The 17035-nt window shown below is 46.1% G+C and overlaps 1 protein-coding gene across 1 annotated transcript in view; it reads right to left on the bottom strand.

The window, feature by feature from the left end:
* The window catches only part of SLC18A1 (solute carrier family 18 member A1), a 118157-nt gene that overhangs the window by 15384 nt on the left and 85738 nt on the right, over window positions 1-17035 (bottom strand). The window lies entirely within an intron of this gene.

Raw genomic sequence — 17035 nt, 5'->3', positions numbered from 1 at the left:
GTAAGAGTCAATTGTTTGGTTTACACAGTGGAACCATAGTCAATGAGATATTAAAAATTATTATTAAAAACAATGGGTGGAAGTTGACAAGCTCACTGCCATGGGTTCTCCTCCATGTTAGACCTCCAATCTCTGAGTTCTTACCCTTAACTCAACCTCTTCTGAAATTCTGGGACAAGTCCCATGAGAGGTTGAATTTCTTTTATAGACCAGGCCTCATGACTCCTCTCATGAATCCAGTGTTTCCCTCTGCTATGGGGATGGATTCCTTCCTAGGTTGGCATTACCCTGACCAGTTTGGACTGAGGCGGTGATGGATGATTCCTCCAAACTTCCCTTTTTTTCTGCCCTACAGGGGCCTGCCCAAGGGTATCTCTGTCTTGGCTAGACTATCTCAAAGGGCCTTCCTTCAAACAACATTCTCGCATGGTTTATCTTTCCCCCTCCCTACTTCCTTTGAATCCCTCCTTTTGCTAACTTCTCCACCTTCTCACCTCATTTCTCAATTGTACAATATTCTCACCAATGCCCTATAAGATGGCGTTCCTGGATATCTGGCAAAGTCATCTAGTTCCTGGATATCTTGATATCTGGCAAAGTCATCTACAGATTACTCTTGTCAGTGTTAGATTGTCTCAAGATATTTACTTTGATTCACAAGATCCTGTTTGCTCAAGCAACAAACGTAATCTCAATACGCTGGTGAAGATGTCCCGAGCTTCTACAAAGAATCTTCCCAGCATCTTTCAATTTGTGCGATTGGCATTGGTACGATGACCCATGTTTGTTGCTCTTGCCACCTCTTGCAGCCATTTTGGCATGCAAGTTCTGAAATTTATTTTCAAGTGACAGGTATTTCTGTAACCCCTTTGCCTAAGATTGCACTTCTTTCTTTAATGGTTAGGTCTATTTCCTTCACGCTTGGACGATTTTCCATTTTTCTTTGTGTCCTCACCTTCTTACAAGAGCCATAACAATTTTTATTTTTCCGTCAATATAGCCATACTAGAAGGTGGCCCGATTCTAACGTATCGGGTATTCTAGAATTTATTGTGCAGTTAATGTATGATTTTTGTTATATATATATATATATATATATAGATGTTGTTGTGTGTAGTTGCCAAGTGTTTGTGTAGGGGCTGTAAATGTTCTGGGTGTTGTCTGGGTGGGGGTGTGTGAGAGCAGTGTTGTTTGTGTGGAGCACTGTGTGTGTGTTGCGTTGTTTGTGGAGTGCTGTGTGTCTGCAGTGTTGTGTGTGTGTGTGTGGTGCTGTGTGTGTTGCGCGGTTTGTGTGGGTGTGGGTGTGGGGTGCGTGTGTGTGTTTTGGGGAGGTATGTTTTCTGCAATGTGTGTGTGTTGCGCGGTATGTGCGTATATTTGTGTATGCTGCGGTGTTTGTGTGTTGGGTGTTGTGTGTGTGCGGCGTTGTCTGTGTGTGTGGGTGTCTGTGTAGGGCGGTGTTTGTGGTTTCCAGTGTGTGTGGTGTGTTGTGCGGTGCGCGTGTAGCAGTGTGTGTGTGTTTTGGGGGAGGTGTGCACCCCCATCCTGCTCCATCCCCCATGCTGCGCACCCCCCATCGTGCTCCATCCCCCATGCTGCGCACCCCCATCGTGCTCCATCCCCCACGCTGCGCATCCCCATCGTGCTCCATCCCCCATGCTGCGCATCCCCATCATCCTCCATCCCCCATGCTGCGCACCCCCCATCGTGCTCCATCCCCCATGCTGCGCACTCCCCATCATGCTCCATCCCCCATACTGCGCACTCCCCATCGTGCTCCATCCCCCATGCTGTGCACTCCCCTTCGTGCTCCATCCCCCATGCTGCGCACCCCCATCGTGCTCCATCCCTCATGCTGCGCACCCCCCATCGTGCTCCATCCCCCATGCTGCGCACCCCCCATCGTGCTCCATCCCCCATGCTGCGCACTCCCCATCGTGCTCCATCCCCCATGCTGCGCACTCCCCATCGTGCTCCATCCCCATGCTGCGCACTCCTCATCGTACTCCATCCCCCATGCTGCGCACTCCTCATCGTGCTCCATCCCCCATGCTGCGCACTCCCCATCGTGCTCCATCCCCCATGCTGCACACCCCCCATCGTGCTCCATCCCCCATGCTGCGCACTCCCCATCATGCTCCATCCCCCATGCTGCGCACTCCTCATCGTGCTCCATCCCCCATGCTGCGCACTCCCCATCGTGCTCCATCCCCTATGCTGCACACCCCCCATCGTGCTCCATCCCCCATGCTGCGCACTCCCCATCGTGCTCCATACCCCATCGTGCTCCATCCCCCATGCTGCGCACTCCCCATCGTGCTCCATCCCCCATGCTGCGCACTCCCCATCGTGCTCCACAGTGACACATCAGACAGTATACACGCACACATCTGATCGCATACACTCACACCCCACTTCTCCCTGTGCCCTCCGGTGGGCGGTCCCAGCCGTGCTCCTCTGCCGACACACACACACACGATCGCATACACGCACACACCCGATCGCATACACGCACACACACATTGACGATATCGCACATACGCGCTCACAACATCTGGAGATACCACATGCTTCCGGCCATGTGATCCTCCGGTAGGTCCTGGAAGGTCACTGCACGCACAGTATCGCCGCCGAGAAGCAAGCGATATCACTGGATGTTGTGAGTGTGTGGATGCGATCTGATGTGTGTGTGAGGTGTGTGTGAGAGTGAGTGTGATCTGATGTGTGTCTGTTCTTATGTATGTGCGTATGTGTGTGTTCTGCCACTGCAGGACCGTGCGGGGGGCGGGGCCACGCCGAGCGTGCAATGCGTGAGGGGGGCGGGTCGTAGCTGAGTTGCCAATGCGTGCAGGGGCCGGGGCGAGAGGCCAATCCGTGTGGGGGGCGGAGCCTGGGCAAGCGGCCAATCCGTGCGGGGGGGTGGAGCCGAGGTGAGCGGCCAATGAGACGCTTGTCGCGGTAACGACAGAATTTTGGAGCAAGACAGACAGACAGACAGACAGAATAAGGCAATTCTATATATAGATGAGTAGAGATGGCTAGACTCGCAGATAACCGTGACTAACGGGCCTAACCATAGGGCTGTGGAGTTGGAGTCTATGCTCATTTTGGTGGAGTCGGAGTCGGTATAAAATGGACCAATTCCAACTCCTAAAATATATAATAAATTGGGGACAGTAGTGCAATGCAGAATGTGCTGAATATTTTTTCATAGGAATTTGGGAAATTATGAAATGTCCTACAAATGGCTGTTCTATTCCTGATCTAAGGCTACATTCACACACAGTGTTTTTGTTGCATTTTTTGAGGATACAATTTTCAGCTGCAAAAGCAGATCAGCTTTTTAAAAAACCGCATCATCTGAAAGGTTTTTAAGCTCATAAATAATGCTTTCAATAGCAAAAGCAGATTAGAAAAAGGCCACAAACCGACTGCTCATTCTTTGTGAGGATCTGTTTATGAGCCCAAAAACGGATCCTCACAAAACTATGTGTCTTAATGTCATATCTTGAAATCCATTGACTTTGCTGGGATGCTCAGAATCATTGCATTTCACTGCAAAAAACTGATCCGCAAAAACACAGTGTGTGAATGTATGTAGCCTGAGGATCTAGGCTTTGTCTTAGCTGAAATAAGTCTGTGCTGCACTTGAGCACCAGTGAAGCTCCTCCTCTACAGGCAAGGGTAAAAGGTAAACACACTCCAAAAGAAGGAAGGCCTGCACTCATCTCAGAATTTGTAGAGTGAACAGGATAACAAGATTAAGGAAATTACTTCTTAAAGCATACACTGTGTGCAGAATTATTAGGAAAATGAGTATTTTGATCACATGATACTTTTTATACATGTTGTCCTACTCCAAGCTGTATAGGCTTGAGAGCCAACTACCAATTAAGTAAACCAGGTGATGTGCATCTCTGTAATGAGGAGGGGTGCGGTGTAATGACATCAACACCCTATATAAGGTGTGCTTAATTATTAGGCAACTTCCTTTTCTTTGGTGGAATGGGTCAGAAGAGAGATTTGACGGGCTCTGAAAAGTCCAAAATTGTGAGATGTCTTGCAGAGGGACGCAGCAGTCTTGAAATTGCCAAACAAAAAAAGGCGCAAAATAACTGTCCATGAATTGAGGAGAATCAAGCGTGAAGCTTCCAAGATGCCATTTGCCACCAGTTTTGCCATATTTCAGAGCTGCAACATTACTGGAGTATCAAAAAGCACAAGGTGACATGGCCAAGGTAAGGAAGGCTGAAAAGCCACCACCTTTGAACAAGAAACATAAGATAAAACGTCAAGACTGGGCCAAGAAATATCTTAAGACTGATTTTTCAAAGGTTTTATGAACTGATGAAATGAGAGTGACTCTTGATGGGCCAGATGGATGGGCCAGAGGCTGGATCAGTAAAGGGCAGAGAGCTCCACTCCGACTCAGACGCCAGCAAGGTGGAGGTGGGGTACTGGTATGGGCTGGTATCATCAAAGATGAACTTGTGGGACCTTTTCGGGTTGAGGATGGAGTGAAGCTCAACTCCCAGACCTACTGCCAGTTTCTGGAAGACAACTTCTTCAAGCAGTGGTACAGGAAGAAGTTGGTATCATTCAAGAAAAACATGATTTTCATGCAGGACAATGCTCCATCACATGCATCCAACTACTCCACAGCGTGGCTGGCCAGTAAAGGTCTAAAAGATGAAAAAATAATGACATGGCCCCCTTTGTCACCTGATATGAACCCCATAGAGAACCTGTGGTCCCTCATAAAATGTGAGATCTACAGGGAGGGAAAACAGTACACCTCTCGGAGCAGTGTCTGGAGGCTGTGGTGGCTGCTGCACGCAATGTTGATCATAAACAGATCAAGCAATGACAGAATCTATGGATGGTCGGCTGTTGAGTGTCATCATAAAAAAAGGTGCTATATTGGTCACTAATTTTAGGGGGTTTTATTTTTGCATGTCAGAAATGTTTATTTCTAAATTTTGTGCGGTTATATTGGTTTACTTGTTGAAAATAAACACGTGAGATGGAAATATATTTGGTTTTTATTAAGTTGCCTAATAATTGTGCACAGTAATAGTTACCTGCACAAAAAGATATCCTCCTAAGATAGCCAAATCTAAAAAAAACCACCCCAAATTCCAAAAATATTAAGCTTTGATATTTATGAGTCCTTTGGGGTGATTGAGAACATAGTTGTTGATCAATAATAAAAAAAATCCTCTAAAATACAACTTGCCTAATAATTCTGCACACCGTGTATTTAAACTTTCAATAAACTGTGCATAAATTAATAGTCCAGTATACTGTATGTTCTCTCTGTATGCTGGATGCTTGTTTGTTTTTTGTTTGAGCTCATGTACGTTTGGGAGGATAGCTTCTATACTATACATATACATACAATACATATACATACAATATATAGGGAACATACAGCAACAGGATTGATGAGGACTTATTGTATCATAAAAATTAATAAATGTCTGATGTTCACAATGTACAATATATTTTTCACTTATATATAAGCAATATATGTGGGAGTCGGAGTCGTGGAGTCGGAGTCGGTGCAAGGGAAATTGAGGAGTCGGAGTCGCAGGTTTGGCTTACCGACTCCACAGCCCTGCCTAACCAGATTAAAAAAAAATCCGGTTCCGGCCCGATCCCGGTTTTCTCGCCGGATGCCGGGTCCCATATAAGTCTATGGGGACCAGAATCTGGTGATTAAAATGGTGGTAGAAGAGATAGGTTGATAGGAGCAAGCATGCTGTATTTACTGAGGCATCGGCGCGGCTATAACTGCTCCCACAGCCATCCATTCACTTCCAGGGTTGCACATTAGCCTTCATGCATATGCACTGCTTTCCCCACCCACCGGCGTCTGTGATTGGTTGCAGTAGGTTGCGCCTCCACGCTGAGTGGCAGTTTGTCAGCTTACTGCTTTAAATCATAGACACTATGTGCATCTATCATGCTATAAAATAAATAAAATAATTGGCATAGGGTCCCCCCATATTATGTTACCCAGCACAGATAAAGCATATGGCTACAGGCTGCAGCCCCCAGCCGTGCGCTTATCTTGACTGTGTATCAAAATAAGAGGAACTGCATGTGGCTTTTTTTAATTCTAATTAATTAAAAGAAATAATAAAATTAGAAGAAATTTATAAATAAATTTAAAAAAACAACGTGCGATCCCCCCAATATTGATACCTAGCCAAGATAAAGCCCAACAGCTGGGGGCTGGTATTCTCAGGCTGTGGAGACCCATGCTTATTGGACTCCCCCACAGACTAAGAATAGCAGTATGCAGCCACCCAGGATTGTCGCTTCTATTAGATGGGACAATCCCAGCACTTTACCCGGCTCTTCCCAATTGCCCTAGTGCAGTGGGAATCAGGGTAATAAGGGGTTAATCGCAGCTGCCACTAAGCCCTAGATTAGTAATGAGAGGCATCTATGAGACCCTCCATTACTAATCTGTAAGTGAAAAGAAATAAATGCAAACACCCAAAAAATCCTTTATTTGAAATAAAAGATAAAAAACATCCTCTTTCATCACTGTATTAACCCCAAAAATACCCCTGAAGGTCCAAAATGATCCACACAAGGTTTCATGATGATTTAGCTCTGCTACATCTGAAATTATAACACAAGATCATGGAACATGTCCGAACCCTGTAACTGCAGGGATAATGAATGAGCCGCGATCAGCGGTGTTGTCACTCAGGTTATTTGTGGTCACAGCTGGAGGTTCCCACGGTTCACCACCTGTGACTGCAGGTAACCTGATCTCAGGGTACTTCAATAAACTCAGTGACCCCACCTCAATTCAGGTTAGCTGCGGCCACAGGTGGAGGACCGTAAACCTCCATCTGTGACCACAACTAATCTGAGTGATGTCACCACTGATCATGGATCATTCTTTGCCTGCAGTTACAGTGTGCGGACATGTTCCATGATCGTGCACCGTAATTTCACATGTAGCAGAGCTGAATCATCTTGGGACCTCATGTAAATTACATCGGACCTGCAGGGGTGTTTTGGGGGTTAATAAAATAGTGAAAGAAGGTGTTTTTTGTCTTGTATTCCAAATAAAGCATTTGTTGCTGTTTGTGTTTATTACTTTTCACTTACAGATTAGTAAGGGGAGGTCTCAGACACCTTCCATTACTAATCTAGAGCTTAGCTCTAGCTGTGAGCTGACATTAACCCCTTATTACCCCGATTGCCACTGCACCAGGGCAATCGTGAAGAACCGGGTAAAGTTACGGGGTTGTCACATCTTATAGATGCAACAATTGCGGGCGGCTGCAGACTGCTATCGTTAGGCTGGAGGAGGCCCAATAAGTATGGGTCTCCCTAGCCTGAGAATACCAGCCCCCAGCTGTTGAGCTTTATCATGGCTGAGTAGCAAAATTGGGGGGAGCACACAGCCGTGTTTAAAATCATTTATTTAAATATTTTTTTTAAAAAGCCCCATGCGGCCAAGATAAGCGCGTGGCTGGGGGCTGCAGCCTGTAGCCATGGGCTTTATCAGTGCTGGGTATCATAATGTTGGGGGTCTCTACGCCAATTTATACCGTATATTTATTTTTACTGTACGATATAGACCCGCAGACAAGGGTCTCTGATTGGAAGCGTCAGACACGCTGTCACTGAGCGTAAGGGCGCATCTGACTGTAACCAATCACAAATAAGGAATAACGTTTGGAACACCATTCTAAGTCTGAACTGGGTGCAAAAACCTAAAAAAACATCACTATATTGAGATAAGGTTTGCACACCAGTGACTATGCAAGGAGAATACATGTAATAGCAGAAACCGCTGTGTGAATACTGACATGAAAAATCCAATAGCTATATGTAAGAATGAAAATATGAACTCACACCTATTGCCAATCCACATGATACGCATAAATAGCCTGGGTCTCAGCTTCCCATACACGGTAAGTTTTTTAACTGGATGAGAGGACACACACAAGCTAGGGACCCCAATGTAGAGAAATACTTTGGCGTAGTGTTGGGGCTCTATTGCATTGATCAATTCAGTGCTAAATTTCTCTTTATTCATATGTTCATGGCAGTAATGCAGATTCCATTTTTGAACATATGAATAAAGAGAAATTTAGCTACTGAATTGATCAATGCAGAAGAGCCCCAACACTACGCCAAAGCATTTCTCTACGTTGGGGTCCCTAGCTTGTGTGTGTCCTCTCATGCAGTTAAAAAACTTACTGTGTATGGGAAGCTGAGACCCAGGCTATATATGCGTATAATGTGGATTAGCAATAGGTGTGAGTTCACATTTTCATTCTTACATATAGCTATTGAATTTTTCATGTCAGTATTCACACAGCAGTTTCTGCTATTACATGTATTCCCCTTGCATAGTCACTGGTGTGCAAACCTTATCTCCATATTGTAACCAATCACAGACGCCGATGGGTGGGGAAAACAATATATGTGCATGAAAGCTAATGCGCAGCCCTGGGAGCAGCTACAGGTGCGCCAGAGCCTTGGTAAGTATAGCGCCAATTGCTTTATTATTTTTTCTTTATTTTTCCTTTTGTTTGTATTACACGAGTATTAGATCCAGATCATTAGCCAGAATTCCCTAAGGATTCCAGGCCTGGGCCCAGCACTCTGGTACGGTTTGAAATGGCGCGGATCTGGATTTTTTCAGTCTGGGTCCGCCCATCACTACATATGATGGCTTGTTTTTTTGATGAACGAGTTGTACTTTTGAATGACACTATCATTCTGCCCCATATTGTACTGGAAAAAGGGAAATTGCAAAAAAGTGTAATTGCACAATTTTTTCTTGGGATTTTAATTTACCATGTTCACTATTTGGTAAAATTGACCGCACATTTCTGTTCCTCAGGTCAGTACGAGTTTGTAGATACCAAAGATGTGTAGTTTTACTTTCTCTAAGTGGTGAATAAAAAATTCAGAAATTTGTGAAAAAAAAATTGCAGTTTTGTCGCCATTTTTTGAGACCTGTAGCGTTCTCATTTTTCGGGATCTGGAGATCAGTGATGGCTTATTTCTTGTGTCCTGAGCTGGTGTTTTTAATTAAATCATTTTTGGGTACATACGACTTTTTGATCGCCTGTTATTGCATTTTAATGCAACGTTGAGCAACCAAAAAACTTAATTCTGGCGTCTTGATTTTTTTTTCCACTATGCTGTTTACCGATCTGATTAAATGGTTTTATATTTTGATTGTTTGAGCATTTCTGAACACGGCGATACCAAATATGTTTTGTTTTTTTTTATCATTGTTTTATTTTCAATGGGGCAAAAGGGGGATGATTTGAACATTTAGGGGTTTGGGGTTTTTTAAACTTAAATTTTTACATTCATACTGATTTTACTAGTCACCCTACAGGACTTTATGCCTGCGCTGTCCGATCGCTTCTCTTCAACAGAGCGATGCTTCAGCATCTCTCTGATCCGCAGAAATGCTGTTCTCCTGTGAGTGTCGGCGCTCTTCCAGCATTCATAGGAAACACGTCATCGTAGTGATAGGTGTCATCATCTGACTCAACACTGCCATGTCAATTTATTGGTGTCCCGTGATTGCGACACGAGGTGATGGGGAAAACCTTGATCCCTGCCAGAGCGCGTTAGATCACGCTGTCAAGAGTTTGTGGCAAAATGTTAATTCCAATTTTATTGACACATAGTGCGTACTGGACACCATTTCCAGAGTATCTATACATTCAGGGACCAGGAGCTCCTACGGCTGCCACCACATATATCCAGTGAGAGACAACCATTGCACTTGGAAATTCCAGTGCTAGCGCATAACTGTCATAGGTTGCTTCTCTTTGTGCAGTGCATTACCAGTACCCACTTGCATTGCAACACTGAATCACGTATTTTAAATCATTGCATTCTTTCCTTCAGTGTTTCTCGTCGTATTATTATACCACATTATATATTTGTCTTTATTACACACTGCTGATAGAATAGGTGAGACCTGATTGCTCAATGTTTTGTAGAACTCTCCATTGAACCCATCCGCACCCGGAGCTTTAGATTGTTTAGTTCCCTTATAACACCGATATTTCTGCATTAAGGGCCTCCAAATCTTCTGCTGATTAATGTGGAAGATTCACCCATTGGAGCTATTGTCTCCCCCCCCCCACATTCGGATCACCCCTTGCCCCACCATATAACTTTACGTAATATAATCTTCTAATATTCTGCTTATTTATTTAGGATCTGTTCTTATAGTACCATCCTTCCTGATCATATTAGTGATAAGAGTGGGGGTTCTCCATTCCCTGGCCAAATTAGTCATCAATTTGCCCAGTTTATTACCAAATCTATGTAAGTCCACATTCTGCTGAGACCTAATAAAGTTTCCTCTCTTATCTGCCCAAAAATTTCACTATTATCCAATCCTCTTTGGTTTGTTGAGTTTGAAGTGCCAAAATAATCATGTATGACTCCCTTAACTTTTTTCATGCTATGGTGTAGTATTCTCTAACATTTCTTTTAACTTTGGTAGCATACCCAATTAAATTACCCCTCAACCTTAGGTGTCTCCCAGAATAGCACAGGATCTTGTGTATGTTCCTCAAGTGAAGTCACTCAGTTCAATGGGGTCACCTGAGGTCTCCTGTGATCATAGGTGGAGGACCGTGGGAACCTCCAGCTGTGCTGCAAAAAACCTAAGTGATGTTACCGCTTATCGCGGCGGCTCATTTTCTGTCTGAAGCTCACAGCGGGTGGACATGTTATATGGCCGTACACTGTCACTTTAAGTGTAGCAAAGCTGGAATCGTCGTGGAACCTTGTGTAGATTATGTCAGACGTGGATGTTTTGGAGGTCAATAAAGGGGTGAAAGAGGGTGGGGGGTTTTGTCTTTTATTTCAAATAATGGATTTTTTGGTGTTTGTGTTTATTTCTTTTCACTTACAGATTAGTAATGGGGGCCTCATAGATGCCTCCCATTACTAATCTAGGCCTTGGTGGCAGCTGTGAGCTGACATTAATGCCTTATTACCCTGATTACCACGACACCAGGGCAATTGGGATGAGCTGAGTAAAGTTCAGCGATTGCCACACCTAATGGATGTGACAATCCTGGGCATCTGCAGGCGGCTATTTTTAATCTGGGGGGGCCCAGTAGGCATGGGTCTCCCCAGCCTGAGAATCCGAGCTCCCAGCTATCGGCTTTATCATGGCTGGGTATCAAAATTGGGGGTACAGCATGCCATTTTTTAAAATGATTTAGTTAAAGAATGTTTTTAAAAAAGCTGCATGCGGTTCCTCGAAATTGGATACACAGCCAAGATAAGCACACGGTTGAGGGCTACAGCCTGTAGCTGTATACTTTATCTGTGCTGGGTATCATAATATGGGGAGTCTATGCCAATGTATTTATTTATTTTTACATAATCTAGACACAGACAACATGTGTGATTGAAAGCAGTTAGACACAGTTAGAGGCTGGGGGCGCTGTCTGACTGCAACCAATCAGAGATGCGGGGACTGTTGGTGGGCAGGGGAAGCAGTGCATATACATAAAGATAATGAGTGGCCACAGAAGTAGAGTGACCTACCCTGGAAGCAGGGTACAGCCTCACGGAGATCGGGAAGTATGAAGCGCTTACTTCAATCCTCCTATCCTTTCTACCACCATTTTTAAGCGTCTTATTCGGGTCGGGTTTTTTTTTTTTAAACCCGGTTAGATTCGCCGATCCTGGGTATCTGCGGGTCCACCCATCACTCGTTACGATGTGACTGCAGAATAGAAAGGGACAGGGGGCTGCTATACTGTCCCTCACACTAGTAAATCCTAGTCTTTCCCTAACCTCTGGATTACTTCTGAAGGTGCAAATAGCGGAGTACCGTACCTTAATAGCTTTTTTATTAAATCTAACCTGTTATGTGCCCACAGGGAATGAAGAGGCAAGAATGTGATGGGAACACAGAGTAAGGGTATGTGCGCACGTTGCTTTTTACCTGCTTTTTACCTGCTTTTTTGCTGCTTTTTCTTCTACGCTGTTTAATGCCAAAATGGATGTGTTCTTCTATTCAAGCAAAGTCTATGGGAATTTGGGTTTCTTGTTCACACTATGTTGTTCAAAATGCTGCCTTTTTGTGGCAGAACTTTGGTCAAAAACTCAGCTTTGCAGTGCAAAACCCAAATGGCAAAAACAATTGACATGTTGCTTCTTTGAAAAGCTGAGTTTTTGACCAAAGTTCTGCCACAAAAAGGCAGCATTTTGAACAACATAGTGTGAACAAGAAACCCAAATTCCCATAGACTTTGCTTGAATAGAAGAACACATCCATTTTGGCATTAAACAGCGCAGAAGAAAAAGCAGCAAAAAAGCAGGTAAAAAGCAACGTGCGCACATACCCTAAGACAGATAGTTTAAAAACAAAACGCAGACACACTGCAAACTCAATAAACAGCCTGAGACTAAGGAGAGGAGAAAGAGCAGGAAGGCAGCAACAAAAAGACAACAAGGGTTAACACCACAACTGCTGACAGCAACTATGCACAACAACCTCCAGTAAGTCTGGATCACAACACTTCACCAGACCAGTATAGGTAAGCTATAGTTGGCATTAATGGAATAGTCTATCCAGCATATATAGGAGAGGAGCGAACATGACTGGCTCCCCCACAGCAAACAAAAAGACTAAAAAGCAGCCCAGCAAAGATTGACTCTTGCTACCCTGCCTAAGGGGTACTTTACACTTTATGACATCGCTAGCATCGGCTAGCGATGTCCAGCGCGATAGTACCCGCCCCCGTCGCACATGCGATATGTGGTGATTGCTGCCATAGCGAACATTATCGCTACGGCAGCTTCACACGCACTTACCTGGTCGGCGACGTCGCGGTGACTGCCGAACAATCCCTCCTTCAAGGGGGAGGTGCGTTCAGCATCACCGCGACGTCACTAAGCGGCCGGCCAATAGAAGCGGAGGGGCGGAGATGAGCGGGACATAACATCCCGCCCACCTCCTTCCTTCCGCATTGGCGGCGGGACGCAGGTAAGGAGATGTTTGTCGCTTCTGCGGCTTCACACAGCGATGTGTGACGCTGCAGGATCGACAAACAACATCGTATCAGCAGCAGGAGCGACATTATTGAAATGAACGACGTGACACAGATCAGCGATTTTTGACTATTTCATGCTCGTTCATTGTCGCTCCTAGGATTTACACATTGCGATGTCGCTACCGGCGCCGGATGTGCGTCACTAACGACGTGACCCCAACGATATATCAGTAGCGATGTCGCAACGTGTAAAGTACCCCTAAGTCTGTGTGTTGATGCCTGCACTGATAACAGACATCAGAGAAGTTAGCACGCAGAGTTCCAGAGTCTGCAAGTTTCCAAAGAACCTTATGTCGCCATGACAGTTGATGATGCCTGCAAAAATATTCTTGTGACAGTATTGTGCTGAAATCACCTTCCACTACTTTATTAAAGGCATTATCAAGTAAAATTTTATTTTTAAGTTTCTCAAAATATGTTTTTTGCACAGTGTTGGGGGCATAAATGTTGTATGGACTGATATCTCGATTGGGTCCACAAATATTTAAATGCATATACTGACCTTCTTGGTCGCTTTCTTGAGAATCTACTTTATGTGTAAAATGTTTGTGTATCAAGAAAAGGACCCCTGTCTTTTTATCTATCGATGAGGATCGGTGGCGTAACTAGAGTTTGATGGGCCCTGGTGCAAAGATCAGACCTCGGCCCCCTACCCCCTTCTCCACGTACACCGACACTTGGGGTGTGGGATAATGACACTGACACTCGGGGTACGGGATAATGTCGCTGACACTTGGTTCTTACCCTCAGCACCCAGGTTTTCCATGATCTGCAATCCCTCTATCAGCACCCAGCTTTCCTATGTTCTGATATCCATCTTGTCCTCGGCACCCAGCTTCCCCATGCTCTGCTATACATCTTTCCCTCAGCACCCAGCTTTCTCATATCAGATCATGGGAAAGCTGGGTGCTGAGAGAAAATGTATAGCAGAGCATGGGAAAGCTGGGTGCTGAGGGAAAGAGCCTTTTTGTATCTTTGTCCCCCTTGTATATAGTTCTCCAAATACTATAATGGCCCCCACATAGCCTTCCATATAGTATAAAGGGTCCCACATAACCCTTCATATATTAGAATGCACCCCCATAGTCCTCCATGTATTATAATGCATTTCCCATAGTTCTCCATATATTAGAATTCACCCCATAGTCCTCCATATATTAAAATGCACCCTCATAGTCCTCCATGTATAAAGTAGCCTTCATAGCCCTCCATTTATTATAATGAATTTCTCATAGTTCTCCATGTATTATAATTCACCCCATAGCTCTCTGTATATTATACTGCACCACATAAGCCTCCATGTTTTATAATGCATCCCCATAGTCCATGTATAAGGTAGGCTCCATAGTCCTCCATATATTATAATGTAGCTCCCATAGTCCTATATGTATTATCACGCAACTCCATAAAACTTCATATTGTATTATGCAGCCTCATACTCCTCCATGTATACAGTAATGTACCCCTATATTCCATGTATAAGGTGTCCTTCATTTTGAATTATGCAGCCCCATACTCCTCCATGTATAATGCACCCCTAGTCCATGTATAAGGTGTCCTTCATGTTCTATAATGCATCCCCCTAGACTTCCATGTATAATGCAGCCCCCTAGACCTCCATGTATAATACACCTCTATAGTCCATGTATAAGGTGCCCTTCATGTTTATTATTCAGCCCCATAGACCTCCATATATAATGCAGGCCCCAAGGCCTCCATGTATAATAATGCAGCCAGCCTCCCCAGGCTTCCATGTATAATAATGCAGCCAGCCTCCCCAGACTTCCATGTATAATAATGCAGCCAGCCTCCCCGGCTTCCATGTATAATAATGCAGCCAGCCTCCCCGGCCTCCATGTATAATAATGCAGCCAGCCTCCCCAGGCCTCTGGCCACCGTATACTCACTAATTTATATATAAAAAAATCAACAAGTACTCACCTCTCTCCTCCTTCCCCCCGCTGCTCTGTCCTCACCTCTCCTCGTTCCCCGCTGCTGTCCTCACCTCTCCTTGTTTCACCGCTGCTCCGTCCTCACCCCTGACCTCGTTCCCCCGCTGCTCTGGTCGGCGTCCTCCCACCCTGCGCTCTGCATGCCTCAGCACAGCAGTCGCACAGGAGTGATGTCACTGTGCAGGCACAGGGGGAGAATGATGGTGCATAGAGTGGCGCCGGCCGCTCTATGCTTCATCATTACTGTGCGCGATGATGGGGGAGGGGGGTGCCCTGTGCCGCCGCCGCTCACACCGGCCACTATTCTTAGCCAGTCCTGATTTGAGGTTGACTGTTTCCCATTGCATCTATGTACAAGTTCAGCACTAGCCCTCAACATGGTCATCGAACCGGCGATGAGTAAAGGGTACTTTACACGCTGCGATATTGGTACCTGCCCCGTCGGTTGTGCGTCACGCACAACATCGCTTACACCAGTCACACTGACTTACCTGCCTAGCGACGTCACTGTGACCGGCGAACTGCGTCCTTTCTAAGGGGGCGGTTCGTTCGGCGTCATAGTGACGTCACTAAGCGGCCGCCCAATAGCAGAGGAGGGGCGGAGATGAGTGGGACATAACATCCTGCCCACCACCTTCCTTCCTCATTGCCGGCGGGACACAGGTAAGGACATGTTCGTCGCTCCTGCGATTTCACACATAGCGATGTGTGCTGCCACAGGAACGACGAACAACATCGCTACTCACCAGACAACGATATTTGGTGTTTGAACGACCTCTCCAAAAGCAATGATTTGTACCACTTTTGCGATCGTTGAAGGTCGCTCGTACGTGTCACACGCTGCGATGTCGCTAACGACGCCGGATGTGCGTCACAAACACTGTGACCCCAACGATAAATCGATGTCGCAGCGTGTAAAGCACCCTTAACACCTCCACATCTACTGGGTCATTGAAGACTGAAAAAGTTCCATCCTGTTTTCTCACCCTTAGAAGAGCTGGATGCATTAGTTGGAAATTACAATTCTTTCGGTATAAGGATGTACAAACTTTGCTGAAGGCTTTCCTTTTGCTTGTTATCTCCACAGAGTAATCTCCAAACAGTAGTATCTATCTTATTTCCATGTAGTTGCAGGGGTTGCTGTCTTCTAAAAGTGTGGAGGATTTCCTCCTGGTCATTGTAGTCCAGATATTTTATAATCGCCTTACGTATTGTCACGGCCGGGCGGTCGGGCAGACCCAGGAGGTGGATCCACTGGACCGAACTCTCTGAGATGGTGGTAGGGAGTCCGGCAGCTGAAGCACTGATGGGCAGTAGAACAGTCCGTGCAAGAGAAGGCAGCGGAGGAGTCCCAGGGACCACGGAGTCACAGAAGGTGGTCTTGGTGACGTAGCTCAGGTTCGGAGGCCGAGGTGATATCAGGCGGGGTCCGGAACCTCTGGAGCAAGATGACGGGTCACCGCAGGGATGGTACGGACTGTCAGATGGCAGACGGACAGCGTGCGGGGATCAGGACACGGCAGACTGGATGGCGAGGCAGGTACGGCTCTACAAAGACAGATAGGTGAGTACAGGCACATAAACACCAAGAGACCTGACTCCTAGCTCAGGGAACACGAAGATCAGGCCCCGCCCCCTTGGACAATGACCCCCTATATACCCTGTACCTGTGCAACCTCATTTCCTGTTAATGGACGCTGGCCCTTTAAGAAAGGGTCAGTGACCGCGCGCGCGCCCTAATGCGCATGCGCGCCGCCCGGGTGCCAGAAGCCAGGGAAGGAGGCTGCGAGGAGGACGCAGGGGAGCCAGCCAGGTCCAGGGAAGCTGTCGGGCGCCGGGATCGGGGGCCCGGAGCCCTGGGACGGACGGAATCCGGTGACTGGGGAGCGGAGAGCGTGGCAGGTGAGCCGGGGAACGGGGGTGAGGACCCGGGGAGCGTGACAGTACCCCCCCCCCCACGCCCCCCTCCCCGCAACCGGGACATGAAGGCACGGA

This window comes from Anomaloglossus baeobatrachus, chromosome 4 (assembly GCF_048569485.1).
Source record: "Anomaloglossus baeobatrachus isolate aAnoBae1 chromosome 4, aAnoBae1.hap1, whole genome shotgun sequence".
NCBI classification, from domain to species: domain Eukaryota; kingdom Metazoa; phylum Chordata; class Amphibia; order Anura; family Aromobatidae; genus Anomaloglossus; species Anomaloglossus baeobatrachus.
Note: the sequence above shows the minus strand (reverse complement) of the source record. Positions and strands in the feature narration are given on the sequence as shown.